The following is a 13,644-nucleotide window of genomic DNA, read 5'->3' as shown; positions in this document are numbered from 1 at the left end:
CACACCGACTTTCTGCTCTATTAGGGAGACAGACTATAATAAGCTGATACTGAGTAGACTCCCATGTGGAACTGAGAGAGAATCTAAAGCAGTGGTGGGTTAAAAGGAGACGTTTGTAGCTGTCACCATGGTAACTAGGTGTATCAGACAGTTTCCCTTGGCCTCTCAGCCCCCATTTGATCTTTCCTTCTGTTTATTTATTCTTTTAAATGGACGGGTAGTTATGGTCCATAGTTGTGTACTGTGTAAAAATAAAACAATACATAGTATGTGATTAGCATTCTCCTCTACTTAAAAACGCACCCTCTCTTTATGTTATAAGCCTCTTTTCATTCCCTTTTTATACAATACGTGGCACGTTGTTGTTCCGCCACCTCCTTTTGTTGTTCTGCTCTGGAAACTGACAGGGTGTTGGCCATGGCTCCAGCTCCTTACCTTCTGTGCATGGCGTAGGACAAGAACAGAAGCTGGAGAGACAGGGGCACAGCCACAGGCTCATCTCAGACTCCACGGTGCCCATCTCCGTCACAGCTTCTAAAACGCACTAGCAGAGTCAGGCTCCTAAGTTCACGAGCTGTCAATTAGAATCATTCACTATTTTGTTTTTTTATTTTTAGAAAGATTGACACTGCATGGGAAAAGTCTGGGTAATGGGATGATGTAATATTTTGAGATTTCAAAGGATTGCTTGGTCTGCTATACTAAAGATGGACTGGATTGCAGGAGGATGCATAGTTCAGAGCAGGGCAGCGAAGTGGGTGGTAGTGATGAATCTTAGCTGGAGACCGTGTTGGCTTGCATGAGGACCTCAGTGGGCAGCATGAGGAGCAGCGAGACTATTTATTTGGGAGGCAGAATCAAAAGTCCTGGCATTCATTGTGCGTGTTGTGTGTGTGTGTGTGTGTGTGTGTGTGTGTTTTGTAAAAGAAGAATGACTCCAGCCTTCTCTGTTTGAGCCACAGAATGCTGAGTGAGGTGAATGTTTCAGTAGAGGTATTGTGTGAGGAGTTTCAGAGCTCAGCATTTGATAAGCACACCTGGATTTTGAGGAACAATCTTAGCTGGAAGTAGACCTGTGGGAGGTACACGTGTCATTTCAAGTCTTATTTTTGGTTGAGGGATCTAGGGAGACGACTGTAGAGATAAATGAGATGAGTTGGGGTGAGTCGACCCTGAGCCAAGTCAGAGGACAGATTTTGGAGAGATGCAGCAGCAAACATACTAAGCCAGCATAATTGGGACCCTTTTCATCAGGCTAGAAACTGGAGACATGAGATTTCAGCATGAGAAAACAGGAAGCCAATGAAAATTGCGGGGTAGAGACAAGAGCTAACGGGTCCTAAAGTCTCCAAACCTGGCATGAGTGTACCTACGCGGTGGAACTCTACTACCAATGAATGTCTTTCAAATACTTTGATTGTCAATGGCCAAGGTGATGTATTTTTATTTGCAAATATTCCATGAATTTACTGGCCTACTCTTCTTTAAGAAGAAATATTGTATTGAAGTTGATCTATAAATCTCAAGAGGTTGTTCTGGCTACTTAATGTCATTTTAAACCTTCTCTTGAGAAGTGGTGAAAAAAATACTTAGGAGATGAGGTGTTAGAATTATGTTTTATGCCTTAGCGTATGAACTTGGGCAAGTGACATAAGAGTTCCCTAGTGAGAATTCTAATTGGCCTTAATAATAACAACCCAGAGTCAGATATGGGGCAGGTGGTGAAAACTGAATGATCAAAGAAGCAGAGCAGCGGCCACTAATTCTTACCTCTATGGAATCTTCAGTCTGAATAGACTCTTGTTTCTATAAGTCCTTGGACTGAATGCCATCTCTATGAAACCTCAGACTGTATGTGGAGCTCCTGTCTCCTCCTGCCCTATATTCCTCTCTCTACCCAGCCATATCACTTCCCTTCTCTGGGATTAACAGTGTGAGCCACCACCACTTGGCTCTGTTTCTCTTTTAGACAGATTCAATCTCATGTAGCCCAGGGTGCCCTTTGCCTCTGTCTCCTGAGTTCTGGGATTAAAGGTGTGTGCGACCACTGCCTGACCTCTGTGGCTGTTATGGTTAGCTCTGCACTCTGATCTTCAGGCAAGCTTTATTTGTTAAAGGACAAATAAAATTTCACCAGAGTTCTGTTTGATGATTTATACTTATAAAAACCAAACAGACAAAAACAAGAAACAAAACAAAGCAAAAAAGAAAACAAATGCCAAAACAAAAACAAGATGCAGCATAAAGATTGAGGTTTATTGAGTAGATGAGATTAGACCGTATCTGCTTGTGTATTTATGAAAGACAGCAAAGATATAACAGACATCTAATACCCATTGTTAAAATCAGAAAGCATTCATGTCACATGGAGTCACATAACTCTCTTAAGGGTAAGAAGTTTTGAAAACTGTGTGAGAGTTTAAAAATTTGTCATTGTTAATGAGGAAGAGAAGCTGGAGAATTTGGTTTGCCCAAGTGATATTTAAAGTCTGTTTCAATATTAATCACTCTAAAATACAAAGATACATTGAAAATTTCTCATTTCAGGGCTAAAAGGGAAATATAAGATCATTGTATACACAGGTTAAATTAGATTTAAACACTTATCTGAATTTTTAAAAGGGTTGGAATAATATAATCTTATTTATTTAAATTTAAAACTCACTTGAATTATTTTATTTCTATATTTCATAGCATAAGCTCTATGATTTAAAAGGAGAATAGCTCCAGCAATCAAGTGTGTGACTAATTAGTCCTTCATTCCGTAATTGAGAAACAAGTTCTTAGAGAATACGTGCATGGGTCAAAGTTTTGACCCGAAGCCCAAAATATTAGCTTTGAAAAAACAGATGTAAAATGAAGAGCACATGAATGTGTGAGTTCCTTTGTGTGTGTGGGTTTGTGGCAGAGTTTTAAATTATACTAACTAATATTAGGAAATGAGGGCAGATTGTCAGAGAAATTTCATAACATATTCCCTTTGTTTGTTCAAGGTCTGGTGAGCAGATTTTTGAATTCAGAAAATGATGGCGGGGTCTTTACAGTCTGGGTGAGATGGAAAGTAGGGACTGACTTAACCTTCATAAAGGGAAAACCAGACCATGTTAGAAACTAAACTGTGTAGACCATGGGCAGCAGGCAGATGACATGGCGCGAGTGTGATCACTCAGGAGGAGGAGGAGGAAAGTGAGCTGTTTTCAGGAAGGGAGAGGAAGCGTGATTGAACCGTAAGTGGATGGAAACCATGCATGGTGTTTGGACCACATTAGAGCCGAATTGAAACTCAGCTACAGAGAAGCATGTGAAAATCACTTTTGCAGTTAACCAATGTGTGTAATAACTCATTCTGTACCACCAGCCAGCTCCCAAACAATGACATGAAGATATCTGATTAATTATGAAAGCTAGGCCTTAGCTTAGGCTTGCCTCTACTACCTCTTAAAACTTAAATTAACCCACGTATATTAATCAGTGTTCTATCATGTGGCATTACCTCTCTTCCATCTTGCAACTCCTGATTTTTCTCTTTGTCTCCTGGTGTAATCTGCACCTTGATTATCTCCTCTCATTTTCTCTTTCTGCCTGGAAGTCTCGCCTGTACCTAGCAGGATGCCTAGCTATTGGCCATTCAGCTCTTTATTAGACCAACCACAAAAATATATTTTCACACAATGTACAAATAGCCCACAACAGGTATGGTTCTAAATAACCCACAGTTCATAACAATCTTAAGGGGAAATCTGTATTGTGCCCATCTGAGTAACAATAGATTTATTTAAATCACCTGTCTAAATCTGTGGTCTGCAACTTCAGTACTTGTTGCTTCGATCAGTGATTTTAGGTGCCCATATAGGGATGTTTTAAAAGGCAAATTAAACTCATATAAACAGAAGAAACTTTTAAAATGTAAAGCAAACGCCAGAGAGCCGATTCAGTGGATTAAGAGCTTGTCATACTCATGAAACACCCGAGTTCAAATCCCAGAACCTGTGTAAAGCAGGCCATGAAAACCTGAAGCTGTCACCCCAGTCTCCCCATGTGAGAAGGGAGACAGAAACAAGGGAATTCCTGGAAGATCTGGCCACCCAGCCTGGATGGGCCGCCCAGCCTAAAACCGAAAGCCGGGAACAACAACACAAAAAGAGACACATTGTTGCAAATAAGGTAGGAGGCAAGGGCTGCTACCTGAGGGTGCTCTGACGTCAGCATGTGTCTATACTTACACCAATATGTACATGCATACATAGAAAATTCATACATGTATACACTCATACACACATACACACATTACCACATATAAGAGGATAAGCCAGCTAAGTGTAAGTATAAGGGGAGAAAGTGGTAGGAACTTAAACACTCCTTGGATAAGACCAGAAAAATCAACACATTTTTTACCAAATTAGTAAGAGAAAATGCAAGAGACATTTTATTTAAAATTAGAAATCCCCAGAAGGCACCAAAATAGAGCCCTAATGGACAGTGATAGAAAACAGTAAAGAAAACCTGTCAGTCCTCTATTTTACAACTTACTTAGAACTGAAAAATTCTGTGTAAGATGCAATCTATTGGTTTCACTAAGGACACCTTCAGTCTCACTGCTTGGTGACTGAGTGGGGAGGATCACCTAAAGTCAGAGGTTTGAGTTGATCCTATACAATATAGTGATCCTAATTCTATATTAATTAAAATAATTAAATTAATAGTTCAGAATTTTCCAAGAAGTTAGAAGGTTTAAACTGGAAGAGCTCAAGGCTAAACCCTTTACAAAGAGCAAATAACAAAGTATGTGTATGCAAGACCATGTCTCAAAATAAAAGATAGAAATAGATCAAAGGACATAACTGAATGACAGAGCACTTGCTCAGCATGTGCAAAGGCCTGGGTACAGTTTTAATACCACAAAAATATTGACATAACTTCACATTCACATGACTTATATGATGGATTTTACTAGAAATTAAAGGAAAACCGTACCCATTCTACATGATCTTAAGGAGAGCGAGAGGAACAGAACAATAAGCAGATGGCTAAGTTAGCTCAAGTTGAAAACGACAGATAAGAATCCCCCATCAGCTGAGACACAGAAATCCTGAATGTTATTTAAACCAGAAACTTGTGAAAAGGATGATACACCTTCCCGAGTGGGTCTCATTCCATAAAAACAAAGATGGGCAGTATTTCAAAGATTTGTATCTGAGAATCAGATCAATGCAATTAATAACTTATTTGACTAAAATTATAGCAGAATCCATCTCAGCCCATGAAAGACACAAAAATCTTAACACATGTATAGTAAAACCAAGGATCAGAGATGTTTCCTTGATCATTGGTAAGGCACTTACAAAACTCTCAGAACCTGGAATGATACACAGAGGTGGAGAGCGAATGCCTTCCCCACAGAGAGTTTCCTCTTTGCTATTAGTGTTTCCTTTTACCACCAAACAACATAAAATAGTGGGTAATTAAGTAAGTGAAAATAGATTAGGAAGGAAACATTAGAGCTAAGATTTGTTTAAAAAGATTTCCTATACGGAATATCCTAATTGACAGTCTTCAAAACCTTTTGAAGCAAATGAGCTATTCATAATTTCAGAGCACACAGTAAACATAAGGAATTCAATTGCTCCACGATATGATACCATGCCTTAACAGAAGATCAACTTAAGTCATTTTCACTAGCTTCTGAAGTGTGAATTTAAGAAGGTGTGTATAGGTGCTATGAACTGAAGTTGTAAAGCTCCCAACCAAACTGAAAGGACATAAATCCATAGAGAAGAGCACACAGTGAGCAAGCTAAGACTTAAGGCAGCAAAACCACTCTGTGCATAATGATACACAGAATACTGTAAATCAAATAAAAACCTTATTATGTTCTCGTTATAGAAATTAAATGTTGGTTGCTAAGCTTCCACAAAAATGTGTAGGTTCCAACCTGACACAAATACCTTTGAGAGAAAAGAGCAATATGGCTGAATAATTTTCGTAAAATTGTTATGATGTCACAATACAGTGGGTATGCTTTTAGGTACAATAATGATGATAATGATGATGGGACTTACTCCACCCTCCACTTCTCTCAACACACAGTGTGACAGATTCCACAGGATGATTGTGAGACAGAACATAGAGTCATGAAATAGAGCCATAGATAGGTTGTCAACTAATTTTCAATGGTGCTCATTGGTAATTCATTGAGAATACAAATGTTATTCTCATAATAATGAGATTCTGGAAAATTGAGCACACACATACATATATATGCACATACTCTTGAACATATATATATATATACTCTATATATTTACAGAAAGTGTACTGTGAATGTATCTCAAACAATGTACAAATTTAGCTAATGTAGACTGTACATGTTTTTATTTTTGTTTTTGAGACAGGTTTTCTCTATGTAGCCCAGGCTGTCCTGAAACTCATTTTGTAGAACAGGCTGGCCTCAAACTCACAGAGATCTGCCTCCCTCTGCCTCTCAAGTGCTTGGATTAAAGGCGTGCGTCACTACTGCCTGACTAAGACTGTAGATTTTAAGAATGGAAATTATAGAACTGGGAAAAACATAAGAGAATCATTCCAAAATTTGGGATAGGCAAAAATTTTTAGCACAATTTTAAAACTGCCCATATAAACAAATTTGTTAAATTTGATTGCAATACTCTTAAAAATATTTGCTTTTCATTAATACCATTAAAATGAGTAATCAGGCTAGACACTCATCAAAATAGCTATAAAGTACACACACACATGTGTGTGTGAACACACATATTACATACATTTGCATACACATTTATTGTTTCATTTTTCAGTGGTGATCTTTAGTAGTGATATCAGGAAATTCTTTCTTTGCTTTAAAGAGTACATTTTCAGTAGGTAAACTTTCCCGGCTTCCAGTTCCTTGAGTTTTGAGCAGGGTCATGTGGAGTTGGAATGTCCCCTGTAGGCTCAAGCTTTTGAATACTTGGTCTCCAGGTGGGAGTACTCTTTAGGGTGGCTGTGCAGCCTTACTGGAGGAAACACATCCCCTGTGGTGGGCTTGGCGAGTGTACAGCCATGCCCCAGTCCTGTTTCACTCTCTCTGCTTTGTGTTTGCAGTAAATGGTGGGAACTCTAAGATTCTTGCTCCTGTCATCACCACGATGGACTCATATCCCTCTGGAACTGTGTGTCTGTATAAACTCTTCCTTCTATACCTTGCCTTGGTTGTGGTGTTTGATTAAAGCAACTAACAAAAGGTAACTAATAAACAAAAAGTAACAAGAAAAGCCAGTGGTGTAGAATAGCCCCAGCCAATGGAATGTCTGTGACCCCAGGGCTCACAGTCTACACTGACAAACATGGCAGTCATTGGCTGTTCTCAGCTGCTGAGGACTAGATAATGGGTCTCTTGCTTAAAGTCAGTCTCATTCTGTTGAATTTTAATTAAATCAAATTTAAATAGTCATCAACGTCTGGGCAGGCACCATATTCAGTACATACACTTCTTCCATCAGAGCTGTTCAGTGGGTGTTGACAGGCCTTTTTCTCTTTCACTGTTTGGGTAGAGGCTTCTGTGTCCCGACATCTTCTGAGCGAGCTGTTTGGGAAGTGTCAGGATTCATGTTTACCTAGTTGTGGATTAGGCAGAAGAAAGAGTGATAGTCATGTTTCTGCTATTAATGGCTATTCTGGTTGAAAGGAAATCTCATAATGTTTTCATTTTTGGTGTTTCTTTCTTTAGAGGAGACAATGGTATATTCACTATTATATCAAAATGACTGACTATCTTGATGGTTTTATTGTTCTTAAATTCAGGAAAATAAGTTCAATGAACGTTTGCAGTGTTGTTCAATCTGTCCCTCTTCTCTTGCTCCCCAAGTATTAGCACAGTAAAAGTCTGTATTGTAACATAAAATACAAATTTCTATTTTATTAACATTGTTGATACTGGCATTTTAATCACAAATGTTTAATAGGAAATTACTGTCTTATATATAAAAGATTGTTTGATCTTTCATTCGTATTCATTTTCAAATTATGTACGTAACGAGAGATTCACATTCCAGTCTAAAGTTAGTTCATCTTTTTGTGTTACCTAGCCTCTAAACTTCCCATATTGAAGTACTAACACATACATTTTAACTCGTTAAGGTAGTAGAGTTTGTAAACTCCTGGCCTGAATGCTCTCTGGCTTCTAAGCTATTCCATGATTTGGCTGTGGTCCACGCGTAACTGATGTACCAGCAATCTCAATCACAAGCACAGGGATGGACCCTTAAGTAGCGGAAGACAGGCTGCCTGTGGTTAGATAACAGTCTCAACAGTGAGGTCTGAAGCTCTGTAATTTGCTCAAGAGTCCACATGGAATTGGCCCCTGCTTCTTGTTGTCATTTTAAGTTTGGATGACTGCTGGCGGCATTTGGAGTCAGTAGTCGACAGATGTCGGGGGATCACCAATGTCTTCGTCTCTCTTTCAAGTCTGAAATGAGAACACAAGCAAAACCTCTCCTGAAAACAGGATTGTTTACTTGTAAGTGGCCAGAGCTATGACGCGTGATTGCCCTTAGGTATAAGTGGAAAGGAAACGTCCAACAAGAAGGAATGGGAGAAATTATTTTTGCATCTTCTAAATCGAAGGAGCCTGATCCTTGGGTGAGACAGGAGAAGCAGTCCCTTGGGTGAACCCTTTTGTGTGCCCAAACACCCAGCAACTTAAGTTGAACACTATTTAGAATAAAAAATAATGTAAGAAAATTGATGGTGCTACAACCATTTCACTAAGGACAGGATTCATCCAGGCTTTCACTGTGCCCTGTCATGACTGGCCTCGTCTTTATAACATCACAGCAACATGGTTCATCTTGTTTGCTATATTTGGGGGTTCCCTTTACATGTCTCTCTAGGTGAAGTCTTCAGCCTTGCTTTTAAACCTCATCTGTTTAACAGAATTGCTTTTTGTTATCAAGGAAGAAAATTTCTGGGGCCCCTAAGCTTGTCTCCCAGCCTTGTTCTGGTCTGTGTATTTTCTGGCATCCCTAGTTGGTAAATATTCGTAGTGAGTGTCTTATGTCTCATGGAATATACCCATCTCTCCTTTTGTGTCTAAAACCTGGTAGGTTTACAAAGAACATTGTACCTGACATTTCACAAGATCTTTACTGAGAAGATGGCTTAGTATATTTTCACTGAATGACCGAGAAGTCGCTCTATTAGCCCAGAAAACAAACCAAGCACATGATTCTCTACTAAATGTCAAAAGGAAAGCAATAATTTCCTATTCTTGTATTTTATCATATGTTAAAACTAACATGGAATGACTAAGAAATCTAACGGTCATACACGAACAGCTGGATAGAACAGAATGATCCCTAGGTGCTTTTCCACTGCCTTGTGAAAGGGATTATGGGAATTTGGTTCTTGGAGAATGGCTAAGCATATTCTCAAAGAACTCAGGGCATAAAACTGTGGACATTATAATTAAACAATGTGAAAACCAATGCAAAGTAATTTACCCTTTCTACAGCTTAAACCTTTGATCTGATTAAATACTGTTTGATGTTGATAAGCTATTTATTTGAAACCTCTTAAGCTGTTTTTCCCTCAAGGGGCATGTTAAAAGGAAGATATTTCTCACTGGAAAAGTCTCAAAATTCCATTGGGATAATCCTTGTGAATATGTGATGCTCTTTTAAGAAAGATTTATCCGAAAAAATTTCAGCTACATTTGCGAGGCCTGATTGGTACAGGCAAAGGTGTAAACTAAGTTCATATTAGGAGCCAGATGTGTTATCTGTACCTTTTATACATGTAGATTTCTTATTCTCAAGGTGTTTATGCAAAATTACTCACTGTCTTTTCTGATTTAATTCAGTTTTGAAAGCTCTTGAGGGTAATGTTTAAAATTTAGAGGAAAAAGGGGAACATATGGAAATACTAAATTTATATGGTTGGGTATTAAAGATGCCTGCTATGAAAAAGTTTAACTTAGACGGCAATGAGAATCAGAGTGAAGAGTCTGCAGTGGTTGCCACACATGTTTATCATTACCATTCTTATTTAAGACTTCCCTTGCTCTGGAGCCAAACATGGACATCCCAGGATTTTTTTAGCAACAGATTTTAGGACAGCCAATGGAATGCTGTGTTTTCTTTATCTATACCCTGCTTCACGGAGCCTACTTCCATATGCCCCCCCTTTCCCCCTGGCCTCTTGAGATGCCTTTTTTGTTTTTCTTTGATTTAGCCACCCAGTGCACAAATTAAAAATAGTTTGGGCTGCAACAGAGCCACTGACCCTTGTAGCACTCTGGCTCTTGCCAGGGGCCCTGTAACTGTTGCCTGATGGGGGAGGTGGTGGGAGGGATGTAGTTGGGTGACATTCTGTGGCTTGCTTTGTAATACTCTCCAGTTCCCTGTGCCTCCATGCATTTGTGAAGCTCTAGTTGATATCACCAAGAATTTCACCCTTCCAGTGAGAAGAAGGGATCTCCCAAAGGATGTGGGATTCTGCTATGCAGCGGTGGACGCCGAGCAAAGTAAAACAGTCCCTTGTTCTGGAGACCCCCCCCCCCCCCAAGGCCGTCCCGCCATGTGACTTTCTAGAACTTCCTCATCCATGGAATTTGCTTCAGACTCCTTCTTGCCCTCTAGGAGAATCGTGATCATCTTCTTGCCCTCTAAGAGAATCGTGATCCCTGCCTTCCTGCTGTGCAAATAGGGTGTAGCAATTCCAAACCGCAGATCAGTGCTTGAAGGATCTGCTTCTTGTTCTGTTTGGTTTTTTGTCATCTGTACATTAACCCTTTGCTGTCTGTGCATTGAGTAGGAATTTTCATCAGAGAGAGCCAAACAAAAGGCTTCGCTCTCAGCACACTGTGATGGTTCCCTTTGTACTGTGTGTGTTCATTCACACCGCAAAGATTTGCTTTCTTTATCATCAGAGATGAGGCTTTCCTGACCACTTGAGGTTGTGTATAAAGACCCCATGAGAGCCTGTGAGTGACTGATGTGCTCTGCCACACCACCGTCTATACTTGAGCATTTTCTAACATTGTAAGTAAGGAAACGCAAGGCTGGAGAGATGGTTCAGCAGGGAAGGGCACTGGCTGCTCTTCCAGAGGACCCCGGTTCAAGTCTAACACCCACATGGTGTCTTGCACCTGTCTCTAACCCTAGTCTCGGGAGACACAATGCTTCTTCTGGCTTCCACAGCCATGGATGTGGTACACGGATAGGCAAGCAGGCAAAATTTCTATCTACATAAAATAAATGAACTTTTAAAATGATCTGAAAATGTTTTGCATTCAGAAATCAGCGTACTCCCATGATGAGAGTTAGAGGGAAACCCCCAGGGGCCACATGAGACAGTTGATCATTTCCAGAAGGCCTGGCATTTTTGGGCTGGGCATTACAGTTACCTGGGTAGGGAATAAATATGTCTGCTTTAACTTCAACCATGTACCACAGAAGATACCTCATCGTTTGCATTTATCCAGCATGGGACCATGCAAAAAAGGCTGGGCAATGCGTGGGCTAGAGCTCAAAATTAGGGCAAGCCAACAAGCTTGCGTTCATGGTAGTTTTTCAGTTTTCCCCTTTGAGGTAGAATTTACTGTTAGCTGAGATTTACTAATAGTTTACACTCTGTTTTCAGGAATTAGTTATGAAATAGAAAGTAGGGAGTAAAAACCATTTATCTCTTCCTATGAGGTTTAAAATGTTATTATTTATCAACGTAAAAACATTTTGCAATAGCATGGGGATTAATTCTCTCTGCCTGTTTGGCATAATGCTGCAGGAACTCTGGGATTGGCTGGACGTACAGAGCAGACAATTCTTATATAAGATATTGAACAAGACTGTGGGGGATTTCGTCAAGTCACAAGCTTGAAAGAAACATGGCGTTCTGGATCCCCACATAGGACCAGAACCTGTCTCCTCTCCAGGGAGGAGGGTCAAGCCAGCAGCACATTTGTGGGGTTGGAGCACTCCCTCTAGTGTTTGCTCCATGGCAGTGCTTCCATAGCTTCTGGTTCTGGGCCATGGTAACACAAATCCCTGGTGAAGGGCTCAGAGTCAAAGACAGTGCCTGGCTTGGAGAAAGTCAGTAGACAACAGCGACAGGACATCACAGTGGTAGATCTGCCCTGAACAGGTTTGAAAATGGAAAACGTACACATGTAAAACCAGTGTGCTCACAGCCACAGTCATGGTAGATGTTGATGAGAGAAAAGTTTCATGAGTTGGAAGAAGATGCTGAGGAGCCTGAGCATGTGGCACCTAAAGAGGCAGAGACTAACCTGTTCATGAATGCAGAGTGAGGTGTTCATAGAGTCCTTTACTAAGTCTCACATCACCAGAAATAAATGACTCATTCCTAGATACTGGAAAAGGGAGAGGCCTTGCCATATTTTAAATAACTTCACCCTTCTCTACAAACAAAACCGCATTGCTCTTATTTCAAGGAGAAAGGCATGTGCATAGATTAGATCTGCGCATTTGGCTTTTATCGGGTGAGATTCCTGTCTCAATTGCTCTCCTCAAAGCATTCTTCATGGATGTAAGTAGAAAGACTGGCTGCATGTTACACGCTCCAATGCTGGGAAACATCTGACTTTCTCCAACAGAGGACAACGCACAGGACATTTGGCATTCACGAGATGAATCATGAGCCTTTAAACAAAATTACCAATGAAAATGCATGTGTTTGCAGTGTGTGTTTCCTGCCCATCTGGGCCTCTTATTCCATGGATAAAGACTCTAAAGTGCTTGCATGTGAAGGACCCATGTGGTTATTGAATTCTGAATTCCATATGGACTCAATGCAGTGATGGCTGGTGTTACCTTCATCATGGCTTCATTTTTACCATAATCTGAATGATGTCACTCATGTGTGTAGATTCAAAGTTGATGTGTTTCTTTGAAAGCTGCTGTCTTATTATAACAAGACACAGAACTTAATAAATATTAAATTTGGGGGAATAGCACTAACTGGTTTTGTTACCTATTAATCTATTTTCTATTTTCTAAAGTGACTTTAATTTCTTCAATCATATGCACTTGGCAAAATACTTTTACCAATTTTTACTAAATGCATATCAGCAAATACCACAGAAAATGTCATCAGATTATCTGCTGTATTTTGTCAGTGTCTCTCTGGCTGGGGCTCCCTGCGCTAACCCCAGAGCTGTTTGATGGTTTGACGTTTGCCTTTGATGAATGAGCAGCAACCCAGGTGAGATGGGAGGCCCCAACACTGAAATGAACGAAAGTCCATTTAAGGACTCTGACTGAAATACACAGAAGGCTCAATGTCCAGCCTTGAGAGAGGCCATGTCAGAGTTGAGTTAGCTGCTTTTCTTGAATTAAAAATAAACAAGCAAAACCCCTCTCATTATCTCTGTGTAGAAGGAGATTCACAGAAACTCTGAATTTTACCATCATAATCTCAGGAAAATAAACTCCCCAGCATTATCTAAAATAAAAATTTTAGGTCAACACAGTTCTCATTTCCAGAGAATTTCTCTCCTTCTGTTTCAGTGGTGTTAATCTTGAAACTACAGGTTATCCCTTTGTTCTTAAAACATAACTTTACTCTTTTTATTCCCCCTTTACTGTCAAAGAAGGAAGCATTTAAGAGCCATGCAAATGTGAATACCTT

At 39.9% G+C, this 13,644-nt stretch overlaps 1 protein-coding gene across 3 annotated transcripts in view; it reads left to right on the top strand.

The window, feature by feature from the left end:
* Window positions 1–13,644, top strand: part of Sema5a (semaphorin 5A) — a 427,200-nt gene that overhangs the window by 164,885 nt on the left and 248,671 nt on the right. The gene's annotated exons all lie outside the window — the stretch shown is intronic.

The sequence above is a fragment of the Microtus pennsylvanicus genome, chromosome 6 (genome assembly GCF_037038515.1).
Source record: "Microtus pennsylvanicus isolate mMicPen1 chromosome 6, mMicPen1.hap1, whole genome shotgun sequence".
Classification (NCBI taxonomy): domain Eukaryota; kingdom Metazoa; phylum Chordata; class Mammalia; order Rodentia; family Cricetidae; genus Microtus; species Microtus pennsylvanicus.
Note: the sequence above shows the minus strand (reverse complement) of the source record. Positions and strands in the feature narration are given on the sequence as shown.